Consider the following 23,387-nt stretch of genomic DNA (forward strand, 5'->3'; position numbering starts at 1 on the left):
AGCTGTGTGACTTAGTTGCTAATACTGCAATGGGATGCAACCTGGGCTTGCAACGTTGTTCCCTCGCCTCCCTCAGAGCCGTGCGCTCTGACCTGCCTCCGAGGCTGCTCAGGGGCCCCCGCTGCGGGACGTGCCTGTGTTCACCCTCCCCACAGCATAGACATAGACTTGATCACTTAGCTCACCTCCTCTCTTCTTTTCCCATGTGCCAGACAAGGGCATTGCTCGTCTTAAGATGCAGAAAGAAAGCAGAGATTATCACTATCACCAACCAGGGATCCCATCTTTGGATGTGTTTCAAGCTCAAGGCAAGGCTCTTCATGAACTTGCTCTGCTTTGCCTAGTTGACTCTCTCAGGGCCCAAGACAACAGAGATACACAAAGGTAAAAAGACACCCTGCTAGGCTTCTTAGTTGATGTATTATTGCTTGTCTGTGTCACAGAGAGACAAGCAAAGCTCATTTGATAGTCTTTCCCATATGAAAAGAAAGTAGCAGACCTTTTGGTCATAAAAAATTCTGTCTCGGAGAAAGAGTGGAATTAACCTGTCCTGCCTACAACAGAGGGAAATAAGCAGAATTAATTCCAAACAAAGGAGTGAGTTCCTTTGTCTCAGATGAACTGTGACCTTCAGAACCACAGATACTCTTTTAAAGATTTGTTCAGCACGGTGACAGGTTATTCAACGCTATGCTAAAATGCTTGCTTTCAATTTCTGTTGTTTTTCTCCCATTATCCAAACCAGGCTGTATTTCTCTCACTTTACACCAGCATTCAGAGTGTCCCCTGTATACCTGCTAGCATTTACCACAGCATTCTGCATTTCTCCATCTCATCAACTTCATACCTTTCTAAACTTCATCAGAATTTTTTCCCTTTCATATACGCCTCCTAATATCCCCCCTCAATTTATTCCATATAATGTACCCTACAAATGAATGTTTACTCACCCCAAACTAACTCTGCAACAGCTTCCTGCAATTTTGGTACATACTTTTCTGCATTGTTAAGAGAATAAATTTTTTGGATAAAGTTGAATTTAAAATGATACAAAGCCATATTACTCGCTTTTCACATTTTTTGCAACAAATTAAACATGAAAATTATCTTTATTTTAATGGTTCTTTTAATAAGGTTTTATAGAATGAGTTTCCTGATCAAATAAGAAATAGAAAATTGTAATAACATATTTTCTAATTCTCCACTGCAAGAACTTCTGTCTTATTTTTCAGTTGACTTAAAATACATCAGGATTTTATGCGAGAACATAGTTTTCAAAAGCAACACATAGCAATCCTTTTCATTTGCTTCCATCACAGAAAGCTATTAATAAAAAACACGGCCAACATTAGAAGGGGCTGCTCATAAAAAGATTGTTTTTAAGTTTCCTTAAGTGTAATTCAAGCTCTATTTTATTATGTATACCTTTGGCCTGTTGAGCCCTAGACATATGGAAAAAGTTCAGTGCTTTTTTTCATAATAATTGGGGACGGTATTCTTAAAAGAATAATAACATTTTTGGATATGAAAGGAGATTTGTTTATGCTTTTCAGTTTTTATGAAGGCATAAGATCACTTCTACTATAGAGTTGGGCTTATCTTCCTGGTGTATATTTTCATTTGAGTTATATTTTTTTTAATTAGAAGTCTATTTTTGTAGGAGAGTAGTTTTAATTTGAATGAAGTTACTTTAAAGCAAATAATCTAAAGAAGACAAATTACATCAAAGACAATACAAGAATTTCCATCCTGGAATAATCATAAATGCTTTGAGCCATCCTGTGTATTTTAAAACCTCATTTATACCTTTCACAGTGTAGAATTTAATTCTAGTTAAAGCTAGATAGTTAAAGTCAGCGACATTATATTGCAGATTTCATTAAGTAGGATCTTGCAGAATTGTATACAAATGTCTGCTAGATTTCTGCAGAGCCCTGGCACTTCCACACCTACTCAGTTCTTCAGGACTACTTCAGAAAGATGCAATTAAGAAATCAGATGTATTGAACGAGAATTGTTAGCAAGGTACAAATAGGTATCCTTTTTACTTTTTTCCCTTTTGCTCAGCTTCACTGATTTTAAAAACATGCGTTATAAACAGGAGTGAAAAATTCTGGACATGCTACAAAATAAAAGACCAAGGGTTATGGTATTTCATCTCTTTGCAAACTCTTTCTTCGTTTTATGAGCCCCCCCGGTACCTCTGTTCTTTCCCACTGACAAAGTGATGTATTCTTCCCATAGCGTACAGACTTCTTCAGCTTTGTCATTCATGTACGTAAGGTTTTCTTATAAGCCATTTTCTGGCAAGTTAATACACCAAAGCTTTAAAGGTGGAATAGAAGAGCTTTTTAAAATGTTTCAGGGTACCATTCTTCATACAGTCAAGAGTAACTGCAGTCCATTTAAGTCAAATGCTTCATATAAAAAGAAACATTTACAGCAGCAGGGTTGTTTTTAAAGCAGTTTATTTTCTATAATGGTCTTGGCCCAGCCCTTTAGTTTTCAATAGCATTTAACTCATAGACAGAAATCTTAATTTTCTCCCTGCAAAGCATAAGTGACAGTTTCTTATGTAGTAGTCCTCGAAGCTTGAATGACTGTAAATAGTTATTCAGGCCTTGTTGTTTGCTTCTGACTTGCTTGTAATGGCTTTGTATTGTGATAATGCAATTAAATGCTGTGACTTACTACAAAGCAATGGAACACACAATTGCCATGTGGTTTAGTTTGACTGCGGAATATGGCCAGTGCTCGTAATGGATGCTATTAATCAGAGACAAATGTGAATGTAAAATTGCAATGTGCAGGTAATAGGCAACTGATAATCAGACAACCCATTTTCAGGCATCAGATCAAAGAAAGATTATTATTATTATCCAATCAACTACGTTTGGTTTTGAGCTGCTCTGGCTTGACAGGTAAGCAAGATCTAAATGCTGCCATTCTCACAGCAAGTAAACCATTTCAGCTTTGTTTAAACATGAGATACTGAAGTGTCCCTCAGGCCCCAGGGGTGCATCCAGACCATGTCCCATCTCCACCTAGGGTGAAGTTGAGGTGTAAAGCTCTCCTTCCTAATTTCTGATTCTCATGGCAAGGATGGAGGCACAGAGATGTACAGTGCACTCTGGTCAGGAGGGCAGGATGCTGGGGTGTGCTGCAGAGCACAGCTATCCACATCGTGGCCCTAGCTCTAAAGATAGCCACTGCAAAAATGCGCCTGATTTGATAAAAATATTAGCTAGAATATTGTTTACATCCTTCTATTTTGTACTCTTTAAAATCTGTGTACCCCATGTGGTGAAGGTGCAACCCTTTTCAGAAATTTCATATGGGATACATGGACTTGCTTTCCTTAACACCATTTTGTGGAGTGTTCAGAAATAGCTGACAAACCCCAGGTGTTCTCTTGACCAAGCATTGAAAACTTAAGCTTGAATATTCCTGGGCTAGAACATAACTGTTTACATGTAGATTTGGCTTCTGAGGCATCTAAATATAGTATAAGGCTGCATCTATGTTTTGGGAGAACTATTCGGATCAAATTTCTCTCTAGATAACTATTCTTTATTGCATGCTTTGGCATTAACCTATTAATTTCCTTTTAAATAAACAATTGTTTTACCTGTTTCAAAATGTAAAAGTTTGGGTTTTGTTCTTTTTCCCCAAAGACCTGTAAATTCAGCTGTATTTATTTGTTTCTTTAGTAAGCCCTGGGTATATACCAGATGGGAAATGACAGATCTGCATGCCTCTGTGTAATTCTGACATCTCTAAGTCTTTTTATAAAAACACAAACTTATATTTATAAGGGCCTCCAAAATCAAAATACATGCACTTTAGGCAAACTGTTTACAGTTTGCTTATCCACATAACAACCATTTCACAGATCCCAAAATATTTATTTTCAATATTGAACTTCTTTTTATGGTTGATCCACTCTCTTTCAAAGCTGTTCAGTTTATACAACCAGTAAATTACTTTTCCATAATTGCTGTAATTACAGTCCTCCTCATGTGCTTACTCTTATCTCAGAACTGTGCTACTGTTGAACATTCTGGTAACAGAAAACCTCATGTTTATTTAGGAGATAACACAGAACACTGTTAACTAAAATATCTATTTGGGAAGCTCTCTGTAGTTAACATAATGTGATATTACTGTGATTTAAAAGGCTGTAACAACATACCAGCCATATAAAAACCTTTAAAAGACAATGTATAGCTGAATGAAACCGTGAAATGTTAAAAATTTTCCTATTAAAAATCAGGCTGAAAACATGGCTTTATTGTGTAAAGGGGAAAGGAGCTAATAGTAAGAGAAAAAAATATATGACACCAGTGTAGTCTAGGTCGCTCCTACAGAACATGGGAAATCCCCATTTCCTGCTTAACCATCTCTGAAGCGACAGGTATTGTAACGACTCAGGATTGCACGTTGGGCACTTTGACAAGAAATCGTATTTTACACTTCTTGAGTAAGTTTCATCAAAAGTGATGTTTCCTCATGTGCACAAACTCTTTTCATTGTATTCTAGTTCCTGCTAATATCTATACAAAAAGCAACCCAGTTATTTAAAGCACAGCTATGATTCTGTAACATTTCATTACCTGCAATACTCATAATCCGGAAGATGGAGAGGACTTCTTCCTAAATTATAACTTTTTTTGTGAATTTAATCATAGTTCTCATCTTCAGCTCCTTTAGAAATGCCTCCCCTCAGTTTTACTGTCAGTGCTGATTACCCAAACCTGCTATTGCAGTTCCAATTTCCTCACTGAAACACCTCAAAAACACAAGGAAAGAGCAGGATTGTCAACACAGTTCCGAGATGGGCTGAAACAGTCTTTCTCAGAGCTTTCTGCACTGGGCTGGCCTGTATTCACAACTGCTTTGCTATTTTCTCATGGATACAATGAAAAACAAATATATTAAAAATGGCATTAATTTCAGAATCCAGATTAAAGCTAACCTCTCATAATACTCTGACACATTTACTGCAAGGTACCACCCAGACTTTGTCTGTGCTTCATATTTCACCACACCTTCTGTCTAATACCATCTTCTTCTCTGTCGTTTTACTTTTTGTTACCATTAGTCATGTGAGAGCCTTCTTAAATACAGCTTTTGCCATCTCTGTCAGCTTTCCTACATATGCCTGCTTAGCAGCCCACTATTCAAAATCACATCAGAAAACATCTTTTTTATCCTTCTCTACTACTTTATTTGCTCTTTCCCTCATGTATTTCTTCATTATTTCCAGTTCATAAATGTATTTAAGTCCCTAAATCATTTTGGTCCATTGCATATAGGAGGATGCAGTATACATCACGATTGCATCCATAAGTATGATACTGTGAGATGTCTTTTATAAGATCAGTTAAAAATTAAAATAAAGCAAAAATCACAATTTCTTCATACTAGAGCATGAAACAGAACAAATGGCACAAATGCAAAAGTAGAAAATTATACATAATTCGTTTTTTCCTTTGCAAAAGGGAGCTTGTGAACCAGGAGTTATCTAACGATCATTAAAACTAGAGAAATAAACTGACATTTATGGCAAGCATATGAAGTAATTGACAGTTTATTTTCTTTAAGGAGATGCACGTTTTTTCAGCATTGTACTGCATATAACTCTAGTGAAGAACTGAAAGCAGACCCTTAAAATGGAGCTACAGGTAAGAGCTTTTACCAATCTAGTAGCATTAAAAGGATAAAGGGAGATCCCACTCTTTCACCCCACATCTTATCCGTGCTCCTTATTATGAGCACCCACAGCTTATTTTGCAATGGCTTTAGCCTGCATTGGATGATGATCCAATTGGACAATAAGCCAAGATAACTTAGTAATCGACCAGAAAACTAAACTAGTTAAAAAAAAAAAAAAAAAAGGAAAAGATTGAATGGAGGGATTATTTCATGCTTGGGCAATGGTCTTGTTCACAAAAATCTCCTATCAGCATCCAAGTGAGTGCAAAGGAATCAGTGCAAATATGCAGCCATAAAAGGTCACAGGGATGGAGAAGAAATAAGTGACAAGACACCTTTTCAGCAATGGTGACCTCAGCCATCTCATGTAAGTTATGATTTACATTTCTACTTGAGATGGCCACCTCTTGAGTTGATGCTGCTCACTAATCTCGCTGAGAATTTCAAGCAGTTTTTCTCCTCGTGGTTCATTTTCTACCAGGTTAGTAGGCTGGGGAAAGCTTAGAAAGACGATTGGGAGAAGGGAAGCAGAAGGAGCGCATGGCTGGAAACAGGTTCTCTGCTTTCGGTAGCTTCCAGCTCTTAGACTGGCTCAGGGAGTGCTTCACCTTAGGCACTTTACTGCTAAAACCACCTAAAGATCTACTGATGAAGATGAAATTAGCTTCCCACCTCTTGTCCTGAATTATTTCCTCTTGCCATAAGGTGACATTGTAGCATATGAGTTAATTCAGGTAGCTGAGGCAGCAGAAAGCTTATCCCAGTTATGTGACTGGGTTAGCTTCCTGCTGGTTCTGGTCCCGGTCAGCTCTCTGCAGGCTGAGTGCTTCACTGCTGCTGGAAAAGACACCGCAGAAACACATGGCGAGGACAGAAATGTGACTGACCTGTTCACGGCAGTTGCCCATAGCTTCATCTCTCTGTAACATCAAACTATCTCTTAAATCACAACCTGTCTGGTATTTCCATTGACACCGCTGGCCTAGGGGGCTCTTTTTCTCTCCCTGCCCTGCTCTTCTCCCACTGGCTCGTTCCCACCATGCTGCCCGTCCCCGGCCTGTGTCAGCAGTGCTGTTTGCCTGTGTGCAGGATCACAAGATCAGGGGACCACTGATGATACAGCTGGCTGCCGTGTGGGGACTGCCTTAACCAACTTAAGCAGGGCAGGTGCCAAATGTGAAATCATGGCCAGACAGAGATTCCCAAATGTAGCTCAGATGGTGCCTTCATAGGACTAGAAATGTTTTCTGTCACACCTTCCCACTCTGTGCCAGACCATATGCTTAGGAAAAAACATGGCACTGGCCCCAGTCCCCCCTCACATATGAGACAGTAGTAACAGCAGCGGCAGATCCTTGCTCTTTCACACAGGAGGACCCACAGGAGGAGGCTTTCAGGCTCTCCTTGTCTCCTCTGAGGAAGAGGAGGGAGATCAGTTGTTAGTTTTCCGGTATTGTATTAACTCCTGAATGTCAAAAGGTGACTGGGCTATCACTACACCTTATCCTAGTGAATCCCTGAGGAGGGTCTGGCTAGGCCCTTTGCTATTGTGAGGAGAAAGGATCAAAAGGTTTTAAACTAAAAACCTAGATGGTTTTTTTGGTTATAAACTAGGATAACTAACACAAAGAAATCAGAACACAGAACATCTTAGGGTGTTGTTTCATTGTTTGTTGAGGTTTCCTAGCTCACCGCACATCCCCTCCCTTGCCACGCTGCCAGAACTCACTGGGTCACAGGGAGAGCCAAATCAGAGAACAAACTCAGCTAAACACACGCACTGAAATAAAAAAAAAAAGGAAAAAAAAAAAGAAAGAAAAAGCAGTTTTCATAGAGATCAGCTCTCTGGCCCCGAGTGCTGGGACTGGAACACAGGAAAGCGCAAGGATGTGCATCTGGCACCACTCTCTTCTGGAGCAGCATGGCCTTAGATCAACTTAGGTCAGCTAATAAGGAAGCCACACCCTCAGGCAACATTCAGAACGCCGCATAAAAAGCATGTAAAATGCACGTCTGATGCCTGGGTGCAATCCGCATTGGTCAGCAGCTGCTCAGAGCCCATGAGATCTGTACTGTTTGCTTCCTATGCTCTTATGGATCATTGCTACATATATTATGTACACAGTGAGGCTCTGCAGAGAAACAAATAATTTCAGCTGTCTTAGGTTAGAGCTTCCTAAAGGCACAATTCTCCACATTTATGTGAAATTTCAGAGAGTCATGATAACTTATCTGAATGTACACTGAAATCTAAAAATTATGGCCTTAAAAACTGGGAATTGAATAAGCCTTTTCAGATTGAAAGTCAGTGATGTAGAGACAGAGTCTGAATCATTCTGGGAATTTTGAGATGCCTTAGTAGCAGTTTATGAGTACATAAGCCCTAAACTGTGATAATTAATCTCTTTTCAGGTTTATACCTGCAGGAATTGTACGTATTGGAAATCAAACAGATTAAGATTGTTATTCAACATCTCTTCTTGCCTGTGCACTTCTTTCCTTCAAAAAAGGCAATTAACCCATTCCTTCAGTCTCAGTAGCAAGAGGGAAGATGGTATGCTACTTGGGAATATCCACTCTAGCTTCACAGGTACCAATAGGCATAGCTGGGCCATCACCAAGCTCAATACAGGTTACAAGACTCGGCTGGGAGCTCAGGGAAATAGAGACAGCAAGCCTAGGCTCAATTCTGTGCTGCTATGTTAAATTGCAATTAGCATGTAAACCAGATATTAGTACCTAAACTAAATAAAGCTTAGGTTACACCTTAACTGCAGTAAAAACATGTGGCACAGCATCTCATCGATATCTGTGTTTTACTGCTCATTTACTAATAACGCTTTTTTGGTGTGACCTGCATACCCTTTGGTGTAACCTTTCCAACCCATACAACCTCCCCTACTCCAGCAAGCTGTTGTGGGAATAGACATGCGTTGATAAAAAAAGGTGCTGCTCTCACTAGGCAGACAATCTTCCATTTAATGATGATACTTAAGCTGAATTGTTCAAATAGTGGGAAGGGATGTGCAGGTCATCACGGGGTTCCTAGGTGCCCCAAATGACAGCAATCACCCCACAATTTACTGCAATAATTAGAAAATGGTTTGTGTTAATCCAGGTGCTCCGTCTGGGTTACTGATCATCCACATGACTCCATGAATGCCGCGAAAATTTTCTAGTTGACACATTAGGAAAACAGGAAGAAACATGTTGTTCCACTGGCCTATGGTCAAGCAAAGAAAAAACTGTGATTCCCAAAGGCCTGTTTTTTTCTCTCTCTGTGTTTCTTTAACTCACTGAAAGGTGACATGTACATTTGCAGAGCGTTGAATCATTGTTTCTTTCAAATAGCAGTATTGTAAGAAGATGTTTTGGTTGGGATGGTGCCCATTCATATTAGCACTTCTCTAAAGTCTATGAAGGCATTTGCTCCATTTCCCCCAAATAAACAAAATACAGCTGCTATTCTTCAAGCAGCAGCTTGTTGCCTCTGCTTAAATACAGCTTTTTAATGCAATAACATTCTAATATTCTTAAATTTTATTTATTAAAAAGTCTTGTAACATACTCCTGGGAACTCACTTAGCTCCCATATCCTTTCATTCACTAAATAAGAACAATAAATAAAATGCACGCATGTATATAACATGGAATAACACAAATCTACACCTTTTCTCTTAACTTTCACATACATTACCTAACTTCTCCAATTTTACCTCTAATGAGGTCACCTACGATAGTTTGGATTTGGTGAGCTTGTTTTAGATGCTTCAGCAAAATATCCACTAATCAAATAGAAATTAAACAAAAGGAATTTTCTATCTTATCTGTATCTGTTTAAATTGAAGGAATCTGATAGATAACCAAAGCTCTTTACAGGTGAATAGCTGTGGAACTCAGGCTGAAATGAAGCAAATTCAATAGCTATGCAGTGTCCATTGAAAATAATGGTATTTCATAACTAATTCATTTACCTTGAATTCTAACTCTTCTCCAAGGAGTTCTATGGCAATATAATAGCTATTTATTCTATTAATTTCAATAGAATTTCAGTAAAAAGTAATGAAAAGCAGAGAGTACACATCCAGTAACTACTAATTTAATAGCATTTTAACTTTTTATTTTAAAGAGTGTATTTTTACAAGTATTGAAAAGCAATTTGGTCTACAGGAAAAGCTAATTACTTTTTTCATGTTTGCATTAGGGACCTTCAATGCTTGGAATAATACTTTTATGCCTGAAGGTCTTGCAGTCTACCCTGAGCTCCACTCTGAACTGGAGGGAAAATTTTCAGAAAATCTACCCTCCTCCCCTCAAAAAATCCTCTCCTGAAACACAGTAAATCAGAGATCTGAGTGCCTTTCATCTCTTTTACAACAGCTTAGAACATATGTGTAGGATATATTGAGAGGCAGATTTTCCAAGAAAAACATCTGCAAATAAACTGAGCTGGAATACTAAAACATCACATGAGATAAATGAAGACTGATTTTAGGCAGAACTATTTACTTTGTATGGTATTCCCAGATCTCTCAAACTTCTTGAAGGTTTATGGACAAGCATTCAAAAATTTGAACAGAAAAGACTTCTGATAACACTTAGATTTTGTGACCAAGTTAAAAATGAAAAGAGAGACTGTATTTCTTCATAAATGCTTATTATTTTCATCCATAGCAAATGCAGTGTTCTTCAGTTTAAACATTTGTTTCAGAAGTTCACAGAGGTGAAAGCTACAACAAAATAGAATGCTTTTAGAAAAATAAGTGAAGAATTGTGGCGAGTAAAAACACATTTCCTACAGCGCTGATTAAGCTATAGTACAAGACTCTTGCGTGCAACATGCTTTGCCTATTTATACGGAACACTAAAAACCTAAGCGGTGAGCACAACTGGGAAAAACCCCGCAAACAACAACAATGAAACTACGTATACTGGCATCAGCTGAAGAAGACTGCATTCTTGTCACTTACAGAGTACTATAAAGTCACAGGACTTTACACAATTTGGACCTATATCACCATCTGGGACAAATGAGATGAGCGCGAAACGAGGAGAAAATGAAAATTATAATTCAGTGTCATGTACTTTGGAAAAAGCTATTTGTAATCTGTTGTTTTCCTCTGAGACCATTTAATCTTCAAAAAGTGCAAGTTATGTTTACTTGATGGTTTCTTTCCCTGTGAAGAGTAGCCGTCTAGATGTCGTGCCTTGTAGCCTGTTCTGCTTGGACAATAGCAACAAGGCAGACTGGAACAGAAGTATCTTCATATAAACTCTATTTGGGCTTACGCTTGGGTTTAATATTGCCAGATATCAAACCAATGTGAATCCAACTTGAAACATTATACAAGACCACCCTTACCCTACCCATCGGACTTGATGCAGCAGCTCTGCTTTTGACTTCATGGCCTATATAACTAGATATTCAAACCATCAAACTCCTTTTTGTAAGGGGAGAGAAATCTCCCCAAATTTTAGAACCAAGAGACTTTTCTCTTCCTGAACTGAATGGGGGCTGGGGAGCTTGAAGGTGCTTTCACAGAAAGAAAAAGAAGTACTTGCTTTCCTCATCTGTCAGTAACAAATAACTTGACAAAATGAATTCATTTTGGAATTATTTGTTTAGAGATACATTCAATATCAGTGGAATTGGATCTTCATGTATTGTTCACTGCCATATTTCCATTAGTAAAGGACTTACATCAGTAAAGTTCTGCCACACTGTCCCTCCTGATTTCAACCTGAGTAATTTATTATACTTTCATAGAGAACTTAAACTTATATTAAACTTTTACAGAAAAGTTTGTTCACAACTGAAATGTCAGAGGCTTCTTAAAAAGGTGCTAATGTATCATTACCATAGTTTTGTTTACTTGTAATTTTTTAAATATTAATTTATATATACACTCTTCAAAACATGCACCAGTCAGACAACTAGGTTCTATATGTATTCTTCTGGCAGCTGCATTTGAACAAGCCAAATATAATATGCACTTATACCAGTAAAAGATTGAAAGATACTGTAAGAATATCTTAATCGTATATGGAGAAGACAGTCAAACTAAATATTATGAAAGGACTCAAAACTGTCTAATAATTTAGAAGTGATTTATCTGAGTGCAGTCAACGTGCTAAAATGAGAGTGTCAGTCATTAATATCTGGAATAGACGATTTCCATATTATTAAAATATGTTTTTAGCCATTAGTGTAGCTTGGAGCAGCCATCTCTCATGCCTCCCACAGAAAGGTTTTCCTGACAGAAAATCTCCCAGGATAAAGTAGAAAGGAAACACAAGTGTTTCATTTTCTAATTGGTATGAAAAGCTAACCAAAGAGTAAATGCACTACAAAGAGGAGAACCTGATTTAGAGTATGTTTCCAGCACTGCAGATATCAGCAAAGTTTCAACTAACAAAATATTCATGGATTCATTTTTAGTTTTTCATAAGAAATACATAAACCCCTTCTTTTGAGTGTATAAATCAAACACAAATCACAAACTGTAGCTATGTGTGCCAGAACTGTCACTCATGTTCCTATAGTAGAGACAGTCTATATCCTGTTTATCAGCTTCCTTTAACCAAGGTATTAAAATAAGGATGCTGAAGTATAACTAAATGCCAGTGGGCATGATCCTACATGTTTTATTAGAAGAGTGAAATCTACTGGAAGACCTTCTGTATCATTTAATCTGTGAAATTCAAATTAGCAACTTGTGAGTGCTGCATGTTTCAGGATAACTTCTTGCTGTTTTGGCACTATCCATTTACTACGCTACATCACAGAATCACAGAATCAGAGACTATCTCAAGTGGGAAGGGACCCATAAGGATCATTGAGCCCAACTCGCTGCTCCTCGCAGGACTACCTAAAACTAAACCCTATGACTAGGAGTGTCATCCAGGTGCTCCTTGAACTCTGACAGGCTTGGTGCCGTGACCACTTCCCTGGGGAGCCTGTTCCAGAGACTGACCACCCTTTCCAGTGAAGAACCTTTTCCTAATCTCCAATCTGAATTTCCATCTCCTCGTGTCCTATTGCTGGTCACCAGAGAGAGGAGATCAGCACCTCCCGCTCCACTGCCCACCTTGAGGAAGTTGTAGCCTGCCATGAGGTCACCCCTCAGCTTTCTCTTCTCCAAGCTGAACAAACCAAGTGACCCCAGCTGCTCCTCGTAAGTCTTGTCCTCGAGACGTTTCACCATCTTGGTTGCCCTCCTCTGGACACACTCTAATAGCTTGATGCCCTTTTTGTATTGAGGTGATCATTCGGTTTAGTGATGGTTTCCATCTCATCCTACTGTTGAGCTAAGTGCAAGCTGCTGTTGTAACCTGCACGCTGAAAGCGAAGACTGACCTTCATCTCATTTCACATCACAGGGAGATGCAAAGCTTGGTTGAAAAATTGGATTCTCTTTTGAGGTCAGCAACAAATATCCAGTGGAACCAAAGCTGCATTCTTTATTTTTCAAGTTGCTATTTTTCCCTACATAGTTATCTACATTTTAAGAGTTAACAAGGCAAGACAGATAGAAAGGCTCTTTACTTCTGCTGCAAATTGAAGTCTGATATTATGAAGGTGAGTTCCTACTGACATGGAAAGTTCAGTATATGCTTCTGGTGGCTAAATGAAAAATACATGTCATGGGAGTTTAAACTCCCATAGGTTAACTTGCTATATAAATGACATTAAGGGATGTTGAATATTATATTACAGGGCAGGTGACACTGAGTAACAGAGAGAAATAACAAATATAAGAGCTGAGTTTTTCTTATCACCTTCATGTTACCTTCTAAACACACTGGAATCTCACAAATGCATCTGAACACTTTTAGATTTCACTGCTACAAAAATGCTCAATGAATTTTGGCCGTACCAGCTCTGTCATAGCACTCTGGTCCAAACTAGTTCTCTTGACTATAGAAATGGTAAGACTTTCTGTGAATAAGGCAGAGAGAAAGGAGGAAAAATCTATGTTTTTCCCAATAATCCTGCATTTGAAAAAAAATTCTTTACAAGAAGAAATGGAGGGTTGACATATTGCAGGAAGGGAATCCATAGGACCCTTACCAGAAAGAAATAATTATTTCCTGAATCCTTTGTTTTACTAAAATTCTGATCTCTCTAATGGTTTTAAGTTTTTTCTCCACTAAATCTGGCACTGATATGGGGTACTGTGTAGGGATCTTTATCATAGTCTCTTTGCCAAGTCATGAGAAATTTATAGTTCAGTCAACTGCTCTTCACCCTTTTCTAGCGCTTATCCTTAAAAAGTCTTTCTGAAACAAGAATGTTGACTGAGTGTAATCTGTGCCCTTGTATACCTATGTGGCTTTGTTAGAAAAAAAAAGAACATTTTGTTTACATTAAGGAACATATGTACTTAATATAATTACTATATACTAAATCCATACTAAATTATATATTTGAGTAGGTTTTGCCATATTGCTAATAAGGTTTGGAGCTTTTGGCAATATGGGGTCATTTATGCATGGCGCAAAAAAGACCTGCGTAAGCAGTTAAAAAGTAAAGAAAATTTACCGATTTAGACTGAGATTGTCTACACATTTGAATTTTTTTACTGAGTTTTGGGTTGAGTTTTTATTCTTCAAGAAATATCAAATTGAAACTTGCTCTGAAATTCAAGAACTAGAAAAGCGTAAGGAAATGATACTAAGAAACCCCCAAATGTCTCATTAACGGAATCTGGCAGATTATTTACAACCCAAAATCTCTTTTTTTTTCTGTGCATTGTTCATGTACAACATTAGGATTTATTTGTAAGGAGAAATTAAGGCTGGTTGCCAACACTACTTTGTTTCTGTATTTCAAAAAGAAACGTGCAGTTTCCTTTTAAGGTCATAGGACATAATTGTAAAAAGATAATATAATACCTAAGACATTATCATAAACAGATTACCCTTCAACAGGCAATGGCTCAAAATTATAATACAAAGCAAATCAATGTCAATTTTGCTTTGACATCATTGCAGTAAGGGATTTGCACCTATCATCTTTTATTGATATTGTATAATAACCTCAGCAAAGTACTTTCAGATATAACCCAAGTGTTTTGATAGTAGTAAGGTAGGGAGGTTTCTTGCTGTAGAACAAATTTGCTCTGAAGTACACGCATCTCTCCATTACATTTACCTGAATAACAGAGAACATAATTTAACATTTGTTTCTGATATGAAGTTTAGAGAATCTGAAATAGTTGGTAAATCAATCTGTCAGAAAGAACAGATCATTTAAAATATTCATTGTTTCAAGTTCTATTTTCAGTGTATGGAAACTGATACTTATTTATGTAGTTTTCTCAAATAGATGCAGGTTCCAAGACAAAATATTTTAAAAATATAAAATGGTGTCATAGTGCAACAAAATACTTTTCTCAGATATATGGTCTTAAATATAGCTGAAAACAAGCAGAAATAAAATGCAGAAAAATGGACACAGGACAAAAGTTGAAATATAACCTTCACTATTCCTCTGGGCAAAATTCAAATTATTGCATCATTATGTTTTCCTTTAACAATAGGAGTGTCTGCAAAACACTGAAGTTTATCAATACTGACCAAGCCAAATGATGATGTAACTGAAGATATGTTTATAGAGATAACATAATTTTCCTGCTTCCTAGTGTAATACAGCATTACCTCAATTAAATACAGCCAAAGTAGCAAGTTCAAACCAATTAAATTGATATTTAACCCCTCCTGCTCACAAAATTTGGAAGAAATCTCTTTACATTGTTCAAAATAATGCACTTCAGAGGTTAACCAAACTTTTCTTAAGCGGACTTTTTTTCTGCTTGGGAGCAATGAAAAAAGTCATACCTTTTTCAATTGGATTTGTACTCCTTGAAAAAACAACTGCATCAAAGTAGCTCTTTCAGGTAACTGAACTGTAAGAGCATGGCCAAGTTCTAGAGTTTGGGTGTGTGCTCCGTTCCCACCCTTATTTCATATGTCAGCAAGACCGGGTGCCCCAAACCCCCCAAGCCACAAAGGAAACCAGACCAGGTAAGAGTCACAGTATTTTCCAGCTGGTCCCTGGCCTGTGAAACAGGGAGATGAGCATAGTGAAGTGCCGGAGGAATGCCCCTACAGGTAAACAGAGATTCAGCCCTACATAAGCACAATTAATTGAGAGATCAATTCCTCCTCTGAAGAGAAAACTCTTTTGAGGTGTTAATATACATGGTAATCTAGGACAGAAAGAGCAGTACTGTTTACTGCACTCCTGGAAGCAAGAAGTCCCTTGAGAGAACATAGCTACAGACTTGGAAGTACAAAATAATAATGCTTCATGCAGTATTCGAGCAATAAATAATTAATATATTCTCCTGTTTCTAGAGATGTCTTATGTAACATCCCTGTGTTCATTCATAGCAATTTGAAGGGCAGTGGCAAACCAGCTTCCCCCGCACTTCCCCTGAATGTAAACACAGAAAAATTTGCTATTCTATGCAACTTCCAAACTGCTCTCATGTGTACTAGCCAGTCATTTCTCTTTGATGTAAAATGATGTGAAGGAGTTGGAGATGAGGAATGGAAATGGAACTAAAAAGTCATCATTTGCGTCCAATGGTTTTAAACTTTTAAACTTTTTTGACAATGCTGATCAGCCTTGTTATTTTAAAAGATGCCTGTATCATCTAAATGCTTCAGTCAACTTAGGGCTCTGTTGTGCCTGGTGAAAATGCTGTGTGTGGCTCTCATACCACTTCAAGTTTTGAGAAGCTTTTTCCTGCAAATGCAGAAATCATACAGTTCAAGAGTATTGTGTATGGATGGCAAAGGCAGAAATCTAGAATTGCTGAATTCGATCCTGTATTTTTAACTGTCACATGACATGATGATGGGTGATGTGGTTCACATGCACTAATACTTTTCTATCCTTAACAGAAACAGCATAGTTAATCACCACACTTCATTTCCACAAGTCATGTCAAAGCTTAGGAGCTGAAGAAGTTTGCTGCTATCATTCAGCTTAGTGTCTGCATCTTCAGAAATCCACAGCCCTTCTTCAGGAGCTGCAGTTTTCAAGAGTCACCCTGAGTGAAGCCATTAGCATCCTCCCAGGATGCATCCTCCTAGTAAGGAGCTGCCAACGGTGTCGGCAAACAGCAAGATCAGGCCAGATGAGTCCCAGCCCTCTTGAGCCAGTAACTGGAGCAGAAGATCCCCATAGTCCCAGAGAGGGGAACCTCCTTCTTCAGTGACACATCCTAAAGCAAATACATGGAGCAATGGATGCTGTGAGCTGCTTGCAAGGAGCTGTACTGCCCCAGGGGGAGGCACAAAGATTTAGCAGGGTAAGTAGAGTTCAAGCAGCAGTCAAGTGCTGGTGCTATTTGCATGCTGCTGGCAGTCCCACAACTTCAGAGAGCTTCTCTCATGCTGAATTCATTACCGTCTGAGGAATTACATGCCCAAGTTGTGTATCCTTTACACTTCTGAGGGAAGAGAAACAGTAGGGAAAGATCAAATACAATTCCCCTCTTCTACAGATCATTTACCTCACTGAAAGGTGATGTTCCCTTTATTTCAGGGGTGCTCCTATATACTCTGACTAAGCCATCAGGTCTTGGTATTGTATTGAAATTGTAGGCAGTGATTCTACTATTTCTGGAAAACAAGGGGATCATGGAGGCTACTGCTTATTAGAGGATTTAAAAATTATAATACTGTAATCTTTTAATTAGGTATCATGAAGTTGAGTTGTTTTATGATGTTAAGTCTGTTTTTTTAACAGCACCGCAAATTCCTTCGGGTAGGCTACCTATGCATTGTGGAGACTCGTGAGCCTGAAGCACACTAATGTTTTTTTTCATAAACAGCATTAGATTCACATCTGCAAATCTGGTTGTTCTCAACTTTTGAGCAACTGAATTTGCAGTTGTATCACACAACGGAGTACTCATTTTCCCTTGTTTTTGGGAAACAAAAGCTAATGCAGGAAAAAATAATTCTAAACTACAGATTCCATTTTTTCATATATAATCAGGATGGGGCTCCGCAACCCTTAGAGCCACCCACCAAACCCTGCCACTTCAACTAAGGGAATAGACATTGGTGTATAATAATAGCTACTATAGTCTGTGCAGACAAGAGACTTAAAGAAAATATTACTTCTCCAAACTCTGAAGGCACTAAAGTTTCTCTAAGAAATAGGTAGAAAAGATGAAAAGCATTAGGTTAAGATAATTTTCCCTATTCTCATTCTGATGGGTGGCGAAGACGGTTTCTCTAGAGGTGTCATGATGCATTTCATTCAGGAAGAAAGCAAGAAAGGATGATGTTATCCTGAACAATTAAATGTTTGCTAAGTTGACACTAACTGAAAATAAGGCTTTATATACAGGTTTTGATTTTTAGACTGCCTTAACTATGAATGCTGTCAGTTTTCATATGAGAACAAGATGCACATTATGAAATTTTAGTGTTTGCATTCAAGTACCCATTCTACGCTCGTCAAACCAAAACTCATTACTTTCTACCAGAAACTCTGAATTTCGAGTAATGGCACCCCAAGACTGCAGGAACCTTCTGCAGTGCCTCTCCATGGAGGGAATAATACCACTTATTTTTTCTCCCAGAGTCCTTACGAGAGGCTTATATGTAATAAATATCACAGCATACTTTCATATAGTGATTAAGGATGAGGGTGGCAGAGGGTAGACATTCAAGTGCCAGGTAACCAAGGTTGCTAAAATCCCTGTTTTTAGCTCTTACTTACCATGATCAAGCAAGAGCAAGACTTCTGCCTACTGAGAGTTACAACAGATTGCCAGCCTTTGGTCTGTAGTGTGTAAGGGTAAATAGTAGTGACAGATGCTGTACATTTCAGGGAAGGACGGGGCAAAAAACCCAATCTGTTTACAATGTTATCTCAATCCACTTCAGAGGTTCCCTATTTTCATGAGCCTAATATGTAGTTGCCTACACAGCTATGGCTGTGTTTATTTACAGTAGCTGTACACACAGGAACAAGAAAATTGTAAAGGATTACTATTACAATTACAGACTGATTTTTCCATGAACCAAAGTGAGTCTTGAAGAGCACAGTTATTCTTGTAATAAGCCATTAAAAAAAGAAATCTAGGTGGTCTCTTGAAGCATTAAAAGGAAAATGTTTATCCTTGTGCTTGCACACGGAACAGAGAAAACACAGAGTCCTGAGGGCTTTTGTAAGCAGTAAATAAAACTGATGGCATATTTTCATCACTCTAAAGCTTTCATTAGGAGTAAGTAAAGGTTTTGATGGGGAGTTCTACTTAAAATGATTGAGTTGCTATAAGTGAGACTGCATGGTATGCTCTACCTCAAGAGGGCTCCTAAGGTGTCTGAGTCATACTGATGGAAAGAAAAAAGAGGGATTCTTAAAGCACAGTAATGAGAGTTTATTAGTAGTGCAGAGCTGCTGTAATGACAGTAAGTGAAATAACTTCAAGACTGGAAGGAGAAGCTTTTGCTGAAACCTTGCAGATATGATTTTCTCCTGTGGCTGAAGTCTAGCAGGGCTGTGGCACTAAGAGGTGGTTCTGGCTCTCTGAGCCTGGATGCCAGCTTTGCTGGCCTTGAATAGTACAGTGTGAACACACCACATGCTGATCTGCCTTGCTACACTACAAAGCTTGTAAGAGATTGAATACATTGCTAGCAAAGCCACTTGCTCTCCAGCTTGAGCAGAAGGATGGCTGCGGACATGAACTAGTGCAGGAGCCCCTTGGCTCCTTTTCACAGACAGGGATGTGATCCTGAGCCATCAGAATCACAGTCATTTGCACACCTCTGTTACTGCACAACTTCTGAAGTGTTTTCTGCAACCTCCCACCTAGTAAAACATGGGAGTAAGGTCAAGGTGTGTGTGATTTACTGTTGAATAATTGCTAGAAAAAAAAATTACTTGTAATTTCTGCTGCTATAAATAGCCATGCAGTGGCAAACCTCCATGGACTGCAGCAAAGCAATTCATGGAATACACTACTACACAGGCACTAGACTAGTGTACGCTTTGTCACTAAATACAGCAAGAAAGCATTTATGATTTACTTTAGATGTCCACAAAAAAAGTACAGTCATTGCTGTGATTAAAGCAACTACCTGGATTTTTATTCTTCTGTTGTTCTGAATTATTTAAGTAAGGACTATCATATTTGGCTCACAATCTTGCTTGACAGTCAGATTTAGTATCATCTACATTTTTGTCTCAGGACAGAAGAAAGTTAACCCCACTGCTAATTGTGAAAGAAAGCCTGCAAAAAACAGATGGGTTATGGTCACTTTGCCATCCTGAATCTGTGGATAAGGCAGCGGTCAGAACGAGATGCACTTGCTTTCATGGAAATCATCTTTTTGCGGGTGTTGATTCTGAAGCTGAATGAGGGCACCAAGGGGAAGTGTGGTGCCCACTAAGGGGAGCTCATTCATCAGCTGATGCTCCTGCTTGAGAAGAAGAGCAGTTAAAGGGAAATAAATGATCAATTGTAGAGAAAGCTAACATTAGGGAAAGCCAAAGAATCTCAAGACAGACACAGGGACTGAAATACAGTGTAGCTCTAGAAAGAATAGTAATGGTATTGATAAAATTGAATGTAATTCCCTAAGATAGATGGGGTTTGAATCTTTGTAAGTGGGAATAGCTTTCTCTGTCTCTTCTGTGTTTCCGTGACAGAATGAACAGTGGGATCCTTGATCCTTATCGCTGTTAATTGGTATAGCTCCATTGAGAGAAGCATAATTTTGACTATATCTGTTGGGCCATGAGACAGAGAAAAATCCCCTTTTCCCCATTCCACAGAATCAGTCAGCTCCTCCCTTGAGGCAATCTCCTTCCTCAGCAGTACAGTTCCTCTACTCATTCTTTTTATCTTGCATCCGCTAACTTTGCTTGAGACTGGTGCAAAGGAGATTATGAGGGGTAACTAAGAGACAAAACATCAGAGGCAAGCTTTGTCAAAATAGATGTTTTCAAAATCAGTGTGGCTGGTTTACTTTTAAATACTTCTTAAATATTTTACACAGATACCTGGAAGAAACATTTATTCATTATAGTTTTGTAATTATCATATAATTATTAAAGACTGTCTTCCTTTCTCAGGCAAAATTCTGAGTTTCAGAGGAATCCTGCTGGAATGAGATGTGGTACATTTGGCTTTTATCGTGCAATAATGAAGGCAACAAAATACAAAAAGCCTATAATGAAATGTTACACAAAAAGGACACAGACCTTAAGGTGACACAAACAGGAAAAACATAATAAACCATGTGTCATGCTGCTGCAGCTGTTTCACCTCTTACCAATTTTCACAGTCTATAAAATCTTGGAAAGCACCAGATGTTTAGGGGAAGCTGTCCCACTCTCCCTAGCTTTGAAAGGAGATGCAAGATTTATTAGTGCTATATAAATGTGATTTCAGTCCTGACTTTTATATTTATAAACTAGGTGGAACATGTAACACATCCTGTTGTCAGAGAGCCCATTTGCTTTCCTCTGCTCCTCCTCCCTTGTAGATCTTGGGTGTTGCTGGACAATTACAGTAACTACAGAACAATACCAGAACATGCAGTCCAAACTACAGTATTTGCGTAGCTACCGACAAACACATCTGAGTTTTCTCCTAGTACCAACTTTTGCCAAAACAACCTTGCAATACACAGATTATGAGCTAAGCAAAACTACCTTGTGTATGAATATGCACTAACATTTGGGATTCCTGCCTATGCAGAGACTGTTAGTGCACAAAATTATCTGTTGGTTTTTTTTTTTCCTACTGCATGGTTCCCAGTATCAGAACAGGGATAAAAACTGCTCATGCATAATTTCCAATCTTTCATAGCTCAGCGGTGCTGTAAAGTGCTGCCATTCATTTTAATTCAGTGAGTAGAAGTTTTGTTGTGTTTAGTACTAAGGGAATTGCATGTGTTATTAGAAAGCCTCTGACAGCTGTCAGAGACAGACACAACGTGCTGCATTTCAATATTTCATAAAGGAAGGACTAAGGACCCTCATCTTCAGCAAAGCTATCAGAGGCCTCAGAAATGGGATAAAACAGAATATCTTTTCCAAACACAGGAAAATCTGTCTCTCCTTCTGTATTGCCGTCCCCATCAAGTTGTAGAGGGGAAGTTGTATAGGTAGAAGGCAGAGGAAACAGGTCTTGATGTATTTGTACTTTACACCGCCTTGTCATCGCTGACCTGAAGGGATAATTGCATAGCAGCCTGCTTTCCTTTAAGGAAGTACACAGTGTATTACATAGTATTTAATAAATTAGCACTATGTTTTAACATAATGTACAAGCTTTCATGCAGTGTTTTTTTTCTGGGAGCAGGAACAATCAAAATCTGAAAGACATTGATGAAGACAAGGGCTTTGCATCAAAGACTCTGACAGTCTGAATCTGTAAGCATTTCCACACTTTCCAACACACACCTCACCCTGCCCAGCACTCTTACTGAATTTAAAGCACCAGAAAAGGAAATCTTCTCTTAAGACCTGAAATCTTACCTTCCAGCTTTTGATTTGAACAGGTGCTTGCCTTAATAAAACCTCTGTTGTTTATTTTAGTTAAAATGTTTTTTTTTTTTTTTTTCTAAAAGCCTACCTGACTTTCTTTGATCGGAATTAGTGACAATTCAGCTCTTGGTTACTCTTTAATGACAAAAGGAAAGTAGCTTATGCAATGTCTTTAGCAGGTCGGCATTGTTTTCCCATCAGCTCCTACTTAGCTTTCTGATGATGAACTGACTCTTCTTTTTACACCAGTAATCCCACAGGTATCCTTCCATACAGCGCTGCTTCCGTTGTCAGCTCCTTTAACCAGTACAAGGGACTGAGAAGGCATGTTTATTTGCATCATTTGTTTATTATTGCTGTTTGCATTTTTGGCTTATGCTATTTTTATAGCACACTCAATGCTGTTTTTCACTTTTCATACTCTGATTCATTTTTCATCCTGTTTTCTTCTCCCTATCCATCTTGCACCACCTCTATGCTGAGTAAAGTGAAAATCCATGAATGAGTCAGAGTCAAATTTTCAAAGTCACATTGGTCAGTGGAGTTTGAAATTAAGCAAAATGAGATTGCTCATATTTTGACTTTCCAAAGGTAGAAAATAACATTTCCTTTCTCTGGTTGCAATAAAGAGACCTTTATCCCATGTTTTGCAGCTGCTTTTATTTCCCTGAAATCCAGTCTAGGCTATGATGCTCGTTAGTGACTGGTGTAACTAGCTGTTTCTGTTCTTTCTATATTATCATTCACCTTGTCTAATTCCTCATCCTATTCTGCATATCATCAAAAGCAACTCGAAGCTCTTATTTCTTGTTAAATCTTACTCTTCTGGAAGGTTTTTTTTGCTACAGGATATCTGAATGGCTGCTTAAAGGAGATTTCTTTCTTGTTTTTTCTTAGTCTACTTGAGTGAAGAATTATGTGAATAAAAGTGTAATAGCATTTTTCCTTAAATACATATTCTATACTCCGTTCTAACATTTTGATTGCATGTTTGGTACTTTCTATTCAGCACACCGAAAGGGAGACATTAACGTATTTTAATCAAGAACAAGGAATTAATAATTTCTCCTGTATGTAATTTTTTAAGTTCTCTTTGCCTATATACTACCAGAATTAAGAGCAGCAGCTGTTGTGATTTATGTTG

General features: G+C 38.2%; 1 protein-coding gene across 2 annotated transcripts in view; it reads right to left on the reverse strand.

Moving 5' to 3' along the window:
• The window catches only part of GPC6 (glypican 6), a 773,103-nt gene that overhangs the window by 191,813 nt on the left and 557,903 nt on the right, over positions 1-23,387 (reverse strand). The window lies entirely within an intron of this gene.

The sequence above is a fragment of the Nipponia nippon genome, unplaced genomic scaffold (genome assembly GCF_047370975.1).
Source record: "Nipponia nippon isolate SJK-2023a ecotype South Korea unplaced genomic scaffold, ASM4737097v1 scaffold_2, whole genome shotgun sequence".
NCBI lineage: Eukaryota > Metazoa > Chordata > Aves > Pelecaniformes > Threskiornithidae > Nipponia > Nipponia nippon.